Source organism: Leptodactylus fuscus, chromosome 6 (genome assembly GCF_031893055.1).
Source record: "Leptodactylus fuscus isolate aLepFus1 chromosome 6, aLepFus1.hap2, whole genome shotgun sequence".
Taxonomy (NCBI): Eukaryota; Metazoa; Chordata; class Amphibia; order Anura; family Leptodactylidae; genus Leptodactylus; species Leptodactylus fuscus.
Window position 1 is genome coordinate 70,516,936 of NC_134270.1, and position 15,054 is coordinate 70,531,989.

Sequence of the window (15,054 nt, forward strand, 5' to 3'; positions counted from 1 at the left end):
CATGATGGCATTTCCTAGCTCTTACTAAGAAAGAGATGATTGGAATTTATAAAATTTGACAGGTCTAGATTTTTTTTACTTTTAAAAAAATTTGGGATTCTTTAGGACATTTTATGACATATAGAAATGCAAAAAAAGTTCTTAAAACTTGTTGATGTTGATGATAATTACATATACACCGAACTATTCTTATGTGAACTGAATTAGATAAAAATATCTTTACCCACAAGAAATTGAGAAAAGAATTTGATCAAATTGACTAAATTTCAACATAATAATTTCAGTGAATTAAGTTTGGAAATATACAATGTAAAAATAGTCAAGAATAATTGTATATTTTCTCAAAAATATATATAGTTTTTTTGATCCAGTGGGGGCAAATAGCAGTGTTTTAAGTCAGCTTCAGCAACTGTGTAGTTAAACTAGTAGCAGCGATTGTGATCACTATTCTTTGTGCAGTGATTTCATCTCCACCTCCCCCCCCCCCCTCCACAGTTACACCATAAAGGACTTGTTTGCTGCTGTCCACATAGTAAAAAGAGAGGGGAAAAGTGTTTCCTGCTTTTATTTACACACTGGATACTACAAAACAAATACAGGACAAGAGACTCCAGCCAGCATGGCAGATCTGCAGTACCCAAGCAGCTGAACAAAGAGAGCAAACTTTGAAAGGCAGCTCTGTTCCCTCCTTATCTGCCCTTCTCCCTCCTTTTTCTAACCTTCCCCCCTCCTTCCTCCAGCGTTTTCCATGTCGGCTCCCATTTCCTACAAGCTGCTCAGCAACAGTTGGGCAATATTCAGCCAGCAATATGGCAAATACAAGATCCAAATCCCCTCCACCCCCTTCCTTCCCTTAGTTATACTCCAAGACAAAGAGCTTTCATCCCTGGGGCCTAAAGGGTTAATACATAAGTTGCTGGCTCCTGGTCTTTGTGTAAGGACTGTAAACAGTAATATAAGACTTAAGGAGAGAATTGCTTTAAGAAAGCGGGACGACTCCTTCACACTTTCATTCATATGAAAAGGGGTTTACGTAATGGAGCAAGTTTTAATAGTTCTAAAAAGTTACTAAAATAGGTATAAAGGGTTAATTTAAGAGATTACATCTCTACAATGTCAAAGTAAAAGTTTTTGGTAGATCGGGGTGTCAGGTCGTGTCTAGCGTGAAAGACAAAGGGGAAAACTAAACTTGTAAGCAGTTGAGGAAGACTGAGCTACACGCTTTGCCCTGCGCGGAGGATTTGTGCTTAGATCAGCAGAAAGATGTAAAAACAAAGGATCAGGACATAAATGGCTAGAGAACCGATGCAGATCACAGTCCGGAGGGGGGTGGGAGGCCCACAGAGAACAGCCACTAAAACAAAGAAGTTTTAAAAAGAATCCTACAATTCACAATAAGTTGTACTTACAGATCACAGTAACTCTGAGAATAATGGAAGTAGGTCTGACCAGCAAGGGATGAGAAAAGGAGGGGGGTCTTTACTTTTAAAGTTTGCATATATCCCGGCAAGTTGTATAAATATCCCTGAGCTGATCAGTAGTCCGATCCCAGGCGCTGGGACAGCGAACAACCTATGTAATGCCAGATCCATTATCCAACTTCAATAGCCAAATCACACGAGCAGCTAAAAAGCAAAGAAAAAAAGGCAAATGGACCCCCCCGCCCATGTTCTTGGAAAGGACAAAACGAAAAAGCCTCTCAGTTATCCTCCTCTCCAGCCTGATCCAGGCTCAAAGTGATCAGGAAGAGAGAAAGGAACCCAAAAAATGCCAAACATGCGAAAAACTACAAGGATTTCAAGCTCCCAATCCTGTGATAGACAGACCGGGAAAGAGAGAGAGGGAGAGAGAGGGAAAAATACACAGATCTGGAACTTTTTCTGCTTACCTCGCCAGCAGAGGGAAGGTGCGGGGCTTTTACTGTGGAACTTGGTGGCAACTAGGCAGCTATTGTGGGGTATCTGGAAGCCAGCAGAAAGGACTGAATGGGGACAGAGAAAGGCAATCCTGGTCAGCACTTTGTAGGGGAAAGACTTGTATTTTTTTTTTCCTTTTGGGCAGCACTGAGAGGGATTGTCTCTGCCCCCTCCTCTGTGTGTGTGTGATGAAGGTCAGGTGAGGATGAGGAGGGCTCTCTGGCTAGCCCAGCCGCTGCTGTTGTTGTTGGTGCTGGTGCTGGTGGCTGGAAAGCAGGCTTGGTATTTTGGAAAGGTGACAGCTTTTCAGAGGAATCTCTGGAATGAAAGAGAGGAATGAAATTAGCTCAATGAGTCAGTTGCAGTTCAAAGGAGGGGCTTATAGAGGGATGGGTGGTAGTCATCCAGATCTCCGCCTCCGTGACACTCATGTAACACTGCGGTGCAAGGCAGCTGCATGCAGAACTAGTGTTACAACTTTATAAGGCTCAAGTTAGCTATTCACTTGTCTAGCGTGCTGTTCAGAAGCCTTCCTGTTACAAGTATGAAGTCTAGCTAGATCATGGAATTCAGAATACAGGAGAACATGGTTGTGTTTAATGGGTTAATCTGGCAGCTTAATGTTAGCAAAGTCCTCTTCTCACAGAGACGCATGACTTCTGCAGTATAGATAGGCACTACAAGCACGTGCTTGTACATCTACGCTTACAATAAATGAGGCAAACAGTACCTTAAATGTCACTCACTGCCATAGTACTGTCACTGGCCAGACCGATAGGCACAGGCAATATACCCAGTGCTCTCCCTACTGGTTGAGGGACCCCGAAAATCAGTTACAAAGCACCCCTTGGCAATAAATTGCCCAGAGAGTCAATAACCACAGGGAATACATTGCTAGCTACAGTTCCTTTAGTCAGTCACAGTGTTTATGCCAAGCACAGTGCCTTAGGTGAACCACAATGTCCTCAGTGTTATCGCCCTCAGTTAGCTAAGGGCTTGTTCACATCTGCGCCCGTACTCCGTTCTGCAGGTTTCCGTTTCCTTGAATAGGCTTGAAAAGTCTCCGGCCGTGTGCGCCGGTGAACGTGTTATGCTCTCCGCGGCGAAACCAGTTTTTTTTAACCTGACACAGAGTCGGACATGCAGTACTCTGTGTCCGGTTTAAAAAAAACGGTTTCACCGCGGAGCGCATAAAACACTCACCGGCGCTCACAGCCGGACTTGGCATGACAGGTTTTCATCTTCTGCATGCTGAAGACGAAAACCTGATAACAGAGTTCAGGCTCTGGTGTGAACCCAGCGTCAGCAGAGTATCCCCAGTCAGACATAGTGCCAATGCCTGCCCTTATCTTCACATGGAGTGTACCTGGTTGTGTCTGGGATACATTTTTTTCAGACCAGCCTGTAATTGCTGGTAACCTTGGACTGTTCTACTGAATCTAGGACATGTGTCTCCTGTTTGGGCAACTTTTGCTACCTGTGCCATTCCCCGCGGAGCTGAGAACTTTTTTTTTTTTTTTTTGGTATGTTGGGTGTTGTGTAGAACTTTCTAAACAGTTAAACTTTCCAACATGTGAAAAGGAAGGAACATTGTGACATTGTGTGATTATGTCCCTCTCCAAGATCAACACATGCCCAAAATTTGGTGCACTGGAATTTGCCATGCCATAATAACTATACCAGTTGATGGAATAATTCCAATTCAGCGCCATTATTCTTTTTATGGAGAGGGAGCACATCACTGGACTCCATTACTGAGTACCTTTGGTATGAGCTAATGGATAAGCAGCTGTAATACACTATAATTTGTACCGCTTATCATCAATGAAATAAAGAATCAGATATATTGAAATCCAAATAGTGGAATGTTTGTTTACTCTGATGGCAGATACCAAGGGTTATCTGTCAGCATCCATAAACATTGGAAGATCCTGCAAAAATGATTCCCCAAGCTGATTTCTATGATCGCTGACTTGATAGATATCAAGAAGGCAGAAATTGGCACACTCCACAAGGAGGGTAAACCACAAAAAGTCATTGCTAAAGAAGCTGGCTGTTCACAGAGTGCTGTATCAAAGCATATTAATGGAAAGTTGAGTCTTGATAGGATTGTTACCAAAAGGCCATTCAAAAATGTTGGGGAGATTCACAAGGAGTGGACTGCTGCAGGAGTCAGTGCTTCAAGAGCCACCACACACGGACATATCCAGGACTTGGGCTACAAGTGTCGCATTCCATGTTTCAAGCCACTTATGACCCATAGACAACGCCAGAAGTGTCTTACCTGGGCCAAGGAGAGAAAGAACTGGAGTGTTGCTCAGGGGTCAAAGGTGTTTTCAGATGAAAGTAAATTTTGCATTTCATTTGTACATTGCGGTCCCAGAGTCTGGAGGAAGAGTGGAGAGGCCGCTGTGCACAATCCAAGCTGCTCAAGGTCTAGTGTGAAGTTTCCACAATCACTGATGGTTTGGGGAGCCATGTCATCTGCCGGTGTAGGTCCACTGTGTTTTAGCAAGACCAAAGTCAATGCAGCCATCTACCAGGAAATTCTAGAGCATTTCAGGCTTCCCTCTGCCGACAAGCTTTTTGGAGATGTAGTTTTCATTTTCCAACAGGACTTGGCACCTATCCACACTGCCAAAAGTACCAATATCTGGTTTAATAACCACAGTATCACTGTGCTTGATTGGCCAGCAAACTCACCTGACCTTAACCCCATAGAGAATCTATGGGGTATTGTCAAGGGGAAGATGAGAAACCCCAGACCCAACAATGCAGATGAGCTGAAGGCTGCTATCATACAACCTGGGATTCCATCACACCTCTGCAGTGCTACAGGATCACCTTCATGCCACATTGCCGCATAGATGCAGTCATTCATGCAAAAATAGCTCGGACTAAATATTGAGGGCATTTACTGAACAGACTTTTCATTTGGCCAACATTTCTGTGTTAAATAATATTTTTACAGTTGGTCTTATATAATATTGTAATTTTCTGAGATAATAACTTTTGGGTTTTCCTTGGCTGTAAGCCATAATCATCAACATTAACAGAAATAAACACTTGAAAAAGTTCACACTGTTTGCAATGACTCAATATAATATATGGGCTTCACTTTCTCAATTGAATTACAAGAACAAAAAAAAAAAGAACAAAAAACTTTTTGCTGATATTCTAATTTATTGAGATGCACTAGTATGTATAGATTTTATCTGATACATACAGTGTAAGTATAGTAATGACCACATAGTAATGATGCCCGGACATGATGTATCACATACTTATTTGACCTCACACAACTGTGTCCCAAAACTGTAGCATATTTTTTCCGCACACAGTTAGGAATGGTGCCCACACATTAGCACCCACATAGAATTTTCTCTCAGTCCAGTCATGCCCTTACAGCAAGTCAGAGCCATAGTTTGAAGGTCTTGGGCACTAGTGGAAAATCTGTAACTGGGCCCTCACTAACAGTGTCATATATAATGCTGATTTCTCACATGCTAGAGGAGGCCTACCTGTAACAGCAACCTCATTTTCCAGATATACGCCTCTGTCAACAGTGCTCCTCACAGAGCTGCAACAATATCACCATCAAAACAATGCCCACACAGCAGTGGTAAGGTCACAGCAGTGAAGAACCTCACCTACTTCACACAGTATCATCTGCGCTTTGGTGTTCAAGAAGATGACCCTTTGACTTAATTTCCATGTATTATAATTTAGTTTAGTTGTACCTGGAAGCCAATTGACTCTAAAGTGTCTCTATAATGATGTATGAATATATTCTCATTTATAGGGTAACTACAATACATAGCAGTCCACGTACACATTATTTTGAGACACTAATGCGGCCCATATGTTGTTATGTTAAACATGTCTGGCTCTATTCACGTGTCAGCTTCTGCTGACCTAAGGCAATCCACCTTATCTCCCTGCTTTTCTGGGACCAACATTTAGTTGTAAATTTTGGGAGTGGGGGATGGTAGACTACCATAGGTTTATATATATGCTTACAATATGGTGTCTATTGTAAATAATGTGAAGCCATGAAGAAATGCTACAGATATAACACCAGTACATCTCAATTTGGATGTCCGTTCTTTTGTTACGTTATAGGAACAGAGAAATGGAAATCCCAACAAGGTTGGATGTATCAGTTGACAAATACAAATGGATCCCAAAGCATCCCATTGACTATAATGTATGCATTAACTTCATGCATGATTATTTTTTTTAACTAATGGAATTTCTTGGAACATTTCCAGTTTTTCAATTAATAATTTATCTTAAGGTCAAGGTATATAGTATGGTGAGTAACAGGATTACAACAAAGTATAACATCATATTCAGATCTATCAATAGTCGCCAAAATATTGCAAATTGTACCAAATATCTCAAAATGGCCCATATGCTATAAAATATACTGTTTGACAAAAATAAATAAATAAATAACATACCCAGATGGAATTGTCAGATTAGGCATTGGGGTATATCAGAAGGGGGAGTAAAAGTTCTTCCTTTGCTGCCCTATAAAAAGGCTCTCAGAGGCGACTTTCAGGTATTTTACTCTTGGTCAGTACACTCAAACACATTTTGTCCAGTTAACCAACTTTGAGAAGGGGTGCACCATTCGACAGAGAAGTTGGTTGGTCATTTCAACAGAATGCCCATCATCTGCGTTGTTTTGTGTTTGGTTTTGAAAGCAGTGGATATGTGAGGGCATGCACAAAAAGCCAACATGCTCCAGACAGTCCATACAAATCACCAGTCACAGATGGCTCCTTTATTACTCAACTGTCTCTGTTTAGACCATTTTCAGGCACTCAACAGAAAGAAATTTGGTGTTGCTACATCCATGACATGCCCTGCCAATGCCATGCAGCCACTGTCATGAATGAGAAACATGAACGGCTATGGACTGGAATAAACAAATCCAGGTTCTGTTTGAGATCCGACAACAGTTGGGTTTGAATAAGGAGGTCTCATGGTGAGCAGTTCAATCCTGCCTGTACTGTGGAAATACACATTAGGGCGGGTTTACACCTGCCCCAGTCTTTTGGATTTCCGTCTTCTGCCGAGAGAAACTGGACAGGAGACGGAAACCCGGCGGTCAGTTTTCAAACCCTTTCACTTGAATGGGTTTGCAAAGGGACCGCCTGTGAGTGTCTTCTGCCTCTCCGTGGCGAAACCCAGCTTTTTAACGAGACACAAAGTCCTGCATATCCCACTTTGTGTCCGGTTAAAAAAAAAGATTTTGCCGTGTAGAGGCAGAAGACACTCACTGGCGGTCACTTTGCAAACCCATTCAAATGAATGGGCCTAAACAGGAGCGTGTCTCAAGCTGTTGATGCCGCAGCTTGCCGTGGAATCCGCGGCAAGATAGGTCATGTCACTTCTTTTTTCTGCTACTAGCTAGCAGGGAAAAAAAAAAACAACCGGCTCCCATTGAAGTCAATGGGAGCCATTTTTTGGAGGCGGATTCCACGTCAAAATTCGACAGTAAAAAACTCTGTGTGAACATACCCTAAGTCCTGCCAAAAATGGAACAAACCAGCAAGAGAGCATGCAAAAAAACTCTGCAGACAGACAAACCCTGGATGGAATTTCATTTCATCATTCATTAGGTTTAGTGTTCCTGAAAGTGGAAACACAGTCAAAAGGATCTTCTGATATGTCATGGTGACATGTAAGAAGATCACATTGGTGAAGTCACTGACCACCACTGATTTCCAGAATGAAGTGACCCTATAGAATGCTCAGACCCACTTCAGTGATTGGACAAAGAGGAAATGTATAATCACAAATGGCCTATTTTTTGTTTTTGTGTTAAAATATTTTGTGATGACTTTATTTTTCACTTTTTCAAGCCATTGCTTATATATATATATATATATATATATATATATATATATATATACTTTAATCATTTTATCTAGCCTAATAATAGACTGACAATTGCCAATTTTGAATTTCATTGTCGGAATCACCTCATTTACATCACAGAAAAGACATCCCCATTATAATAGGGGATCACAGCTCTAAAGATAACAGCACATAACACTCATCATTACATCCACTATTGACAATAGAGGATGTCACAGCTTATCTGTTCCCCTCCCTGCACAGAACATGCTTAGAAAATCCACAGCTTGGCTTGACTATTGCTGCCATTGCTACACTGTAAAGCATATCACTAAGGGCTAGTTCACACGGGGGCAAAGAGGCTGATTTTGACAGCGGATTTCGCTTCAAAATCAGTCCCTTTACAATAGTGGTCTATGTAGAATGCTAGCTTTTTTTTCTGCTAGCAGAAAAAAAGAAGTGACATGACCTTTCTTCAGGCTTTTTCCGCCTGAAGAAAGCAATAGAAGTGAATGGGAGGCAAAAAACGCTTTTTTTTTTTTTTTTTGCAAAAAAAGCGACCGAAACAGCAAGGCTTTTTTTTTGGGCCCATTCACTTTACGGGAGGGGAAAACAGCCTGGCCTTTTTGAAGCTGTTTTTTAAAGCTCCTAAAAGCTTTAAAAAAGCTCCTAAAAGCGCGGCAACGTCCAAAAAAAGCTTCCTAATTAGGAAGCTTTTTTTCAGAACCAAAATAAGCCACACGTAATTTACATGTGAACTAGCCCTAATAATGATGTTAAAAGAGCAGAGGAGAAACTAAGTCAAGATAGCAGCCACCATAATCTTATACAGAAAGTATTTTACAAAAAATCTACAATCAGAAAGTAAAAACTGAAAAAAAATTATACATTTCACTATGTGGTTCTAATAAATTCCTGAAAGAAAACGATGATATAGTCATTCATATAGGCGTTATTATTAGTCCTTTTCTATCATAGGAACTGATCTCTATAATGAGGACCACCAACAGATCCCGAGGGACTCCATTAAATATAGTGGGGGCCATCAGCTATCCCCAATATTCTCAGTGATTTCACTGGATAAAAAAGTGGTGTATGCAGAATTTTTCATTCATCATTTTAGACTGAGCTGGAATGCTGAGGTAGGTATCAGCAGTGGGGTAACTAAAGTCTTGTGGCCCCGATGCAATCTTTTGTCCGGGGCCCCCTACCTCATCCCTACAGTGAATTCTTGATACTGTTGGTCATGGGTGCTAAGGAGTTTGTATCAACCTTAGTGTGGTTAGTGTAATCTGTGGTTCTCCTTGGTTTATGGGCCAGATGCAACATTGAGGAACATTTATTAAACCCAGCATGCCCGTGTGCATCTTTTTAGGAGACCCGATGCTCGCTACTAGAGATGAGCGAACACTAAAATGTTCGAGGTTCGAAATTCGATTCGAACAGCCGCTCACTGTTCGAGTGTTCGAATGGGTTTCGAACCCCATTATAGTCTATGGGGAACATAAACTCGTTAAGGGGGAAACCCAAATTCGTGTCTGGAGGGTCACCAAGTCCACTATGACACCCCAGGAAATGATACCAACACCCTGGAATGACACTGGGACAGCAGGGGAAGCATGTCTGGGGGCATAAAAGTCACTTTATTTCATGGAAATCCCTGTCAGTTTGCGATTTTCGCAAGCTAACTTTTCCCCATAGAAATGCATTGGCCAGTGCTGATTGGCCAGAGTACGGAACTCGACCAATCAGCGCTGGCTCTGCTGGAGGAGGCGGAGTCTAAGATCGCTCCACACCAGTCTCCATTCAGGTCCGACCTTAGACTCCGCCTCCTCCGGCAGAGCCAGCGCTGATTGGCCGAAGGCTGGCCAATGCATTCCTATGCGAATGCAGACTTAGCAGTGCTGAGTCAGTTTTGCTCAACTACACATCTGATGCACACTCGGCACTGCTACATCAGATGTAGCAATCTGATGTAGCAGAGCCGAGGGTGCACTAGAACCCCTGTGCAAACTCAGTTCACGCTAATAGAATGCATTGGCCAGCGCTGATTGGCCAATGCATTCTATTAGCCCGATGAAGTAGAGCTGAATGTGTGTGCTAAGCACACACATTCAGCACTGCTTCATCACGCCAATACAATGCATTAGCCAGTGCTGATTGGCCAGAGTACGGAATTCGGCCAATCAGCGCTGGCTCTGCTGGAGGAGGCGGAGTCTAAGGTCGGACCTGAATGGAGACTGGTGTGGAGCGATCTTAGACTCCGCCTCCTCCAGCAGAGCCAGCGCTGATTGGCCGAATTCCGTACTCTGGCCAATCAGCACTGGCTAATGCATTGTATTGGCGTGATGAAGCAGTGCTGAATGTGTGTGCTTAGCACACACATTCAGCTCTACTTCATCGGGCTAATAGAATGCATTGGCCAGCGCTGATTGGCCGAATTCCGTACTCTGGCCAATCAGCACTGGCTAATGCATTGTATTGGCGTGATGAAGCAGTGCTGAATGTGTGTGCTTAGCACACACATTCAGCTCTACTTCATCGGGCTAATAGAATGCATTGGCCAGCGCTGATTGGCCGAATTCCGTACTCTGGCCAATCAGTGCTGGCCAATGCATTCTATTAGCTTGATGAAGCAGAGTGTGCACAAGGGTTCAAGCGCACCCTCGGCTCTGATGTAGCAGAGCCGAGGGTGCACAAGGGTTCAAGTGCACCCTCGGCTCTCCTACATCAGAGCCGAGGGTGCGCTTGAACCCTTGTGCAGCCTCGGCTCTGCTACATCAGAGCCGAGGGTGCGCTTGAACCCTTGTGCACACTCTGCTTCATCAAGCTAATAGAATGCATTGGCCAGCGCTGATTGGCCAATGTATTCTATTAGCCTGATGAAGTAGAGCTGAATGTGTGTGCTAAGCACACACATTCAGCTCTACTTCATCGGGCTAATAGAATGCATTGGCCAGCGCTGATTGGCCAGAGTAAGGAACTCGACCAATCAGCGCTGGCTCTGCTGGAGGAGGCGGAGTCTAAGATCGCTCCACACCAGTCTCCATTCAGGTCCGACCTTAGACTCCGCCTCCTCCAGCAGAGCCAGCGCTGATTGGCCGAATTCCGTACTCTGGCCAATCAGCACTGGCTAATGCATTGTATTGGCGTGATGAAGCAGTGCTGAATGTGTGTGCTTAGCACACACATTCAGCTCTACTTCATCGGGCTAATAGAATGCATTGGCCAATCAGCGCTGGCCAATGCATTCTATTAGCGTGAACTGAGTTTGCACAGGGGTTCTAGTGCACCCTCGGCTCTGCTACATCAGATTGCTACATCTGATGTAGCAGTGCCGAGTGTGCATCAGATGTGTAGTTGAGCAAAACTGACTCAGCACTGCTAAGTCTGCATTCGCATAGGAATGCATTGGCCAGCCTTCGGCCAATCAGCGCTGGCTCTGCCGGAGGAGGCGGAGTCTAAGGTCGGACCTGAATGGAGACTGGTGTGGAGCGATCTTAGACTCCGCCTCCTCCAGCAGAGCCAGCGCTGATTGGTCGAGTTCCGTACTCTGGCCAATCAGCGCTGGCCAATGCATTCTATTAGCCCGATGAAGTAGAGCTGAATGTGTGTGCTTAGCACACACATTCAGCTCTACTTCATCAGGCTAATAGAATACATTGGCCAATCAGCGCTGGCCAATGCATTCTATTAGCTTGATGAAGCAGAGTGTGCACAAGGGTTCAAGCGCACCCTCGGCTCTGATGTAGCAGAGCCGAGGCTGCACAAGGGTTCAAGCGCACCCTCGGCTCTGATGTAGGAGAGCCGAGGGTGCACTTGAACCCTTGTGCACCCTCGGCTCTGCTACATCAGAACCGAGGGTGCGCTTGAACCCTTGTGCACACTCTGCTTCATCAAGCTAATAGAATGCATTGGCCAGCACTGATTGGCCAGAGTACGGAATTCGGCCAATCAGCGCTGGCCAATGCATCCCTATGGGAAAAAGTTTATCTCACAAAAATCACAATTACACACCCGATAGAGCCCCAAAAAGTTATTTTTAATAACATTCCCCCCTAAATAAAGGTTATCCCTAGCTATCCCTGCCTGTACAGCTATCCCTGTCTCATAGTCACAAAGTTCACATTCTCATATGACCCGGATTTGAAATCCACTATTCGTCTAAAATGGAGGTCACCTGATTTCGGCAGCCAATGACTTTTTCCAATTTTTTTCAATGCCCCCCGTGTCGTAGTTCCTGTCCCACCTCCCCTGCGCTGTTATTGGTGCAAAAAAGGCGCCAGGGAAGGTGGGAGGGGAATCGAATTTTGGCGCACTTTACCACGTGGTGTTCGATTCGATTCGAACATAGCGAACACCCTGATATCCGATCGAACATGTGTTCGATAGAACACTGTTCGCTCATCTCTACTCGCTACTTTTTTATACAACTGGCTGGAAAGGTTTGCAAGGCCTAGATAACTGAAATCTAAGATCCACAATTTTAAGATACATGCATCTTTCGATAACTGTGGCATATCAGGCATCAATAAACCACATATTAAAATTAGTAGACAAAACCACGGTCGGAATAAATGTCTCATTATATTTCCTGACAGTCAGTTTATGGACTTTCTATGTCCAAAAAACCTCTCTACAACTAGAAGTGGAAGCCCCTTGGACTAAACAGCTCTATTGTCCTTTCTCAGTCTTATTGGTTGTCTTATCTACACTCATTACACTAGCCTTTCTTTACAGTACTCTCATCTTTTATATAAAGGTGACGGAGACAAGCAGATGAGGTCTAAAATCATATGTGAGTAGGACATGTGAAGTCATACTTGGCAGAGATTCTCCATATCATAAATAGGACATCTCCCCATCAGAATTAATAGGCTGGCTGGACCTGTTTGGTTCTACATCTAGATGACTATGACACAATCATGTAGGTGGATTTTTTAAGGACACACTAAGCAAACATAATTAAATATAGATTTTGTCTTCGAGTTTCAGCCATGTTTAATGGTTCTTTTTTTAAATCTTTCCACAACATAGATTATCAACCTGTTTAATAAGGTTCACACCCACTGGCACGCTACTTACCTTTGTAACACAATGAAAGTAAAGTACAAGCACAAGTATTATACTGTATAGACAAAACTTAAACATTTTGCAGTTTTATGTGAATAAAGCTTAAAGGGACGTTCACTTCTTATGAAGTGATGGCATATCACTAAGATACAGCATTAATTTATGATCAACTAGCTTCTGCCCGTGAATTCGTCTGCGGGTTGTTGTTGGCGATAAGCCGCTTATAATTAGCCAAATGTGGTTGGCGGTGATCCACCTGCGTCCGCGTGTTGGCTCTGCTACATCTGTGCATATGTGCAGCTGCCCCAGCTGTATGCACATCCGTATGGAGAGCAGAGCAAGCTGTGGTACCACGCTGCCTCAGCTCGGCTACATTGGGCAATTTGGATCAAAGGGTTTGTGTTGTCTAAGTGTCCTAGCAGCGCCTGTGTTAACAGTGTATACAGTAGTATATAGTGGTATATAGAGTATGTTGGGGGGCTTGAGCCCCACATACAGGGTATACAGTAGTATACAGTGGTATATAGATTACATATGGTGTATACAGCAGTATATAGTGATATATTGAGTACATACAGTGTATACAGGAGTATATAGTGGTATATAGAGTACATACAGTGTATACAGCAGTATATAGTGGTATATAGAGTACATACAGTGTATACAGCAGTATATAGTGGTATATAGCGTACATACAGTGTATACAGCAGTATATAGTGGTATATAGAGTACATACAGTGTATACAGCAGTATATAGTGGTATATAGAATACATACAGTGTATACAGCAGTCAGGGGTGAACCTACCCCTTTTGCCACCTGAGGCGAACTACAGAAAGCCGCCCGGGAGGAGGGGGCGGAGCGAAGGGGCATGGCGGAGCGAAAGGGGCGGGGCTTAGCGCCGTTCGCAGGCAGAGAGCAGGCACGGAGATGACCTGCTCTCTGCCTGAGCGTGAGGGGAGGCTGCTGGAGCAGCGCTGCTCCAGTGGCCTCCCCAAACCACCGCTCGGTGCTAAGCCAGTCCAGGACAGCTTGTCCTGACATAGCGCCGCCTGAAGCGCTCGCTTCAGGTCGCCTCATGGGAGGTGCGGCGCTGACAGCAGTATATAGTGGTATATAGAGTACATACAGTGTATACAGTACTATATAGTGGTATATAGGGTACATACAGTGTATATAGTAGTATATAGAGTGCATACAGTGTATACAGTAGTATATAGTGGTATATAGAGTACATACAGTGTATGCTTTCACACTGTCCGACGACCTCCTGTTTAGCTCCTCCCCCAAATTAGTATGTAGCTCTGCCCACCACATAGCGTGATCCTATGGGCCTGTGATGTCATCAAAGGTCCTCAAACGTAGTGTGTGTGTAAATTTGTAGATATAGCCCTTTGATTTATTTCAGGCAAAACTTGCTTCTAAAAGTACTATTATTATACTCCTTGGTCTCCTCAGACCCCAAAGTATATTAAGTGTAGGCCTATGGGAGGTGAGTAAAAAAATAAACAGTTATAATATGTATGTAATTTAATGTTGCCAGTATGTAATATTGTCGTGTGACCAATGACTACTCTAAGCACAGCATTTGGTGCCTACTAAATACAGAAATGTTATACAGTGTTGGCCAAAAGTATTGGCACCCCTGCAATTCAGTCAGATAATAATCTTTTTCTTCCAGAAAATGATTGCAATCACACATTCTTTGGTATTATTATCTTCATTTAATTTGTCTTCAATGGAAAACCACAAAAAGAATTGTCAAAAAGCCAAATTGGATATAATTTCACACCAAAAAGGGAGTGGACAAAAGTATTGGCACTGTTTGACAAATCATGTGATGCTTCTCTAATTTGTGTAATTAACAGCACCTGTTACTTACCTAAGGCAACTAACAGGTGGTGGCAATAACGAAATCACACTTGCAGCCTGTTGAAATGGATTAAAGTTGACTCAATCTCTGTCCTGTGTCCTTGTGTGTATCACATTGAGCATGGAGAAAAGAAAGAAGACCAAAGAACTGTCTGAGGACTTGAGAAGCAAAATTGTGAGGAAGCATGAGCAATCTCAAGGCTACAAGTCCATCTCCAAATACCTGAATGTTCCTGTGTCTACTGTGCGCAGTGTCATCAAGAAGTTTAAAGCCCATGGCACTGTGGCTAACCTCCCTAGATGTGGACGGAAAAGAAAAATTGACA

The 15,054-nt window shown here is 43.3% G+C and overlaps 1 protein-coding gene across 3 annotated transcripts in view; it reads right to left on the reverse strand.

Annotated features, from left to right (window-relative positions):
• TEAD2 (TEA domain transcription factor 2) overlaps positions 1-2,101 on the reverse strand; it is a 77,132-nt gene extending 75,031 nt beyond the window's left edge. Inside the window, exon 1 of one of the 3 annotated variants that reach the window (XM_075280205.1) lies at positions 1,889-2,101. The gene's annotated coding sequence lies outside the window, so the exon portion shown is untranslated. Of the gene's footprint in view, positions 1-1,409; positions 1,463-1,888 lie in introns of those variants that run through there. The other 2 variants (XM_075280202.1, XM_075280203.1) reach the window with 2 other exon arrangements.
• Between the last annotated feature and the right edge of the window lie 12,953 nt (positions 2,102-15,054).